This window comes from Sinocyclocheilus rhinocerous, unplaced genomic scaffold (assembly GCF_001515625.1).
Source record: "Sinocyclocheilus rhinocerous isolate Xijiao unplaced genomic scaffold, SAMN03320098_v1.1 scaffold1784, whole genome shotgun sequence".
Classification (NCBI taxonomy): Eukaryota; Metazoa; Chordata; class Actinopteri; order Cypriniformes; family Cyprinidae; genus Sinocyclocheilus; species Sinocyclocheilus rhinocerous.
Genome location: NW_015624569.1, coordinates 331,171 through 334,527, shown reverse-complemented (window position 1 = coordinate 334,527; position 3,357 = coordinate 331,171).

Sequence of the window (3,357 nt, the reverse complement as noted above, 5' to 3'; positions counted from 1 at the left end):
GCTCTAAGATATTTTTTTCTCAATTGAAGTAAAGGTGCAACACACTCTAGAAGATGAAAAAACGGGCTGCACCTCCTCTTCAGTTGGCTGAGCATCTTTTTTCTTTTTTAAATTCTAAGGTATTTCTTGCTAGTCCTGGCAGGCCACCATCTTCTGGTTCACTCCGACAATACCTCAAATGTGTTCCAGCTGAACGACCAGGGTGGCACAAAATTCTGCAGGTCTCTACAACTTACTCACGAGATCCTGACATGGTGTCAGCCGTGACTTACTTCACTGAGGGTGGTTCATATTTCATGCAACCAGACAGCGGATGCTCTTTACAGGGATTGATTACATCCAGGAGAATGGAGACTTCCTCCAGATGTAGTGCAGGCGATCTGGCTACAATCTGGAAGAGCAGAGGTGAATATTTTTGCTTCAGAGATGACCACTCACTGTTGCTTATGGCTCCAAAAGACAGAAGTGTCCAGTCCAATGGACCAGGATGCATCCTGAGATGTCTCAGGATTCATGAGATGTCTCATGAATGGCCAAACTGTCTATTCTATGCATTCCCACCTATCCCTCTGTTATGGGAAACATAACACAGAATATTGTGTTAAAGAGCACGAACACGAAGATAATACAAATGTAAGGATGAAAGAACCTCAGATACTTTGATCTCCTGAGAAACAGACAATACACGGGCATCTTCGAGACACCCCACAGAGTGGAGGTGCAGGAAACGCCTCTCTCACATATGCATCAGTTCCTTTTCATCCCCCTTACCCATCCTCCCTCCACTTGGTTCACTCCGAATGGTCAATAGTATAATGCCTCCACTTGGTTCACTCAGAATGGTCAATAGTATAATGTTCTACATGAATGCAAATAATATTTACAGTCATGTTTGGTATCATTTGAATAATCTCAGGGCGAGTGGTACAATGGTCTCAATCTTACAAAAGTAGACTAAAAGATAATACAGATCCTAAGAGTTAAGAGATATTTTGATTACTGTAGAGGGTGTGTCATTCCATGCAAATTACCTTCTGTTCCCATTGAGGCGTAAACCACCCAGGTCTGAATGCAAATTCCAATTGTTTGTACATGCCTCCATTGTGTGTACATGCCTCCACACCAAATTGTTACATTTGATTTTATTCTTATTTACTCTGAAATTATTTTCTCAAGTAGATTAAGTGAAGATTAAGTGATTATGTTACCGCAAATCTGTGTCCAGGGTTAGTACATACTAAATCTCAGGTTAGATGGAGCATAGGGCACATCAGGTGAGATTATAGATTTCTGACTAACTGCTTGACTTTAGTTAAGTTGTTATGCAGTTGCATTAACTATGGGGGGCTAGACAAAATACTATTGGAGTACTAGCATGGTTCGGTGTCTCAGCTTTATTCAAGTTGTTATATAGTTAAACTAACTATAGGGGGCTAGATAAATGAGTGTATTAAAGAATGACAAGCATGAGGCGGTCTATTAAATAGTTAGTCATAACCTCTGACTAATGATCAGACTGGAGAGTTTGTGATCGTGGAGTACACGTACATCGGCCGGCGTGATACACCCTGAGCGACATAGATTCCTAATGAACGAGTAAATATAAAGTAAAGATTTAACTAGAATAATCAAATGTCAGAAGAAGAATAATAGTAATAATTAGAGACAGACAAACAACCAATTTGCCTTTCAACCTAAATTTGAGGTCATAATAAAATGGAGTCAGATTAGAATTTAACTTAAATTGAATAATTTTGCACGCTGGAAAGATCGAACATGCAAGAAACTTTCAGCCACCACTGGATACCTTCCTTGGGCCAAGGGCGTGGACCTTACAAAATGGTGACCCCGACGTGATCTCCTAAGCAGGCAAGTGACATCTTTCAGCACAATATGGATTTGTACCGAACAAGAGGTTTGACCATCAAGTCAATTCTTATTTGCCTTTTAGAAATACTGAGGGAAAGACAGACGCATCCCATATATACACATTTGTAGAGTCAGGATACATACTTGTTCTGAAATGGAAATATCTCTTTGTTTGCCTAAGCAACAAGAGATGAAACTTAAAATTGGAATACCATCATCCAAATTATATTCTGGTACTCAACAGAGAGTCATAAATTAGAACCTAAAGTTTTAATCTGCAAACTGCCTTCTCTGTTGTTTTATTTGCTTCATTGCAACAAATGAGCAACATTTTAATGAGAATGAACAAACAGAATACAAATTCCAAATTAATAAAAAAATTGGAAAACTTGTGATTGAATGAAAGGAAGGCAATTTAAGTTGATACATTTATATATGAAAAGTAAGTTGGGCAAAACAGAATGGTGTAATCACAATACAGATAAAAGAACTTAAAGAAAACTTTATGTAGGCCAAAATTATACATCAGCTCTTGAGGATTACTGCTACAAAGCAGTATAAACAAATAAACATGACAGCAAAGAAACAATACAGATAAACATTATGATCAGACCAGTCAGAACAGATCAGACAGCCAGGAATCAGAGAAACAAGAAGTAAAAAGATATATGTGTTAAGATGGTTTTAAGTCATGTAGGGATGAGAGGTCATGGATGTGTTTGGGAATAGTGTTCCAGAATGTAGGGACAGAGATGTAAAATGCCCGTCCACCAAATGATGTTAATATCTAAGTGTGCGAACTGGGAAGTAAGTATGAATGATATAATACGGTTTCAGAATGTAAGGACAGAGATACAAAAATGCCCGTCCACTAAACGAGGCTAGTTTTGTGCTGTAGAGTTCTGAAGATATGGAAGTTGGCCAAATAGGATACCAAAGCTTATATATCAGCAAGATAGTCACTGTGCCTTTATAGACTAAATGAAATAAATAGGCCTTGAGACCTAAAAACAGTGATTGTGCATTGCATCAGCCCTGAGCTTGCCCAGCTCCTCAAGACCTTTTCATATTCAAATGAATCGCCATGAGAATGCAATTTGTGACAACTTAGACCTTATTGCAGATGGAAAATTTCTCACATGAGTTGTGATTTGACCATGTACTCCAAATATGCTTGCAGTCTTTGGATGTTGACAACTTCAGAGTCTCTCATTGGCTTTAATGGCGAGTTTTGTGATCGTGGAGCCCACGCATAGCGGCCGCCGTGAGGCATCCTAAATAACAGAGATTCCTAATGAACGAGAAAATACAAAGTAAAGGAATAATCAAAATAATCAAATGTCAGAATAATTAGAGACCGACAAACAACCAATTTGCCTTTCAACCTAAAATACTAAAAATACTAAAATGGAGTCAGATTAGATACTAAAATGGAGTCAGATTTGAGTTAAACCTAAATTGAATAACTCTGCGCGCTGAAAAGACCGA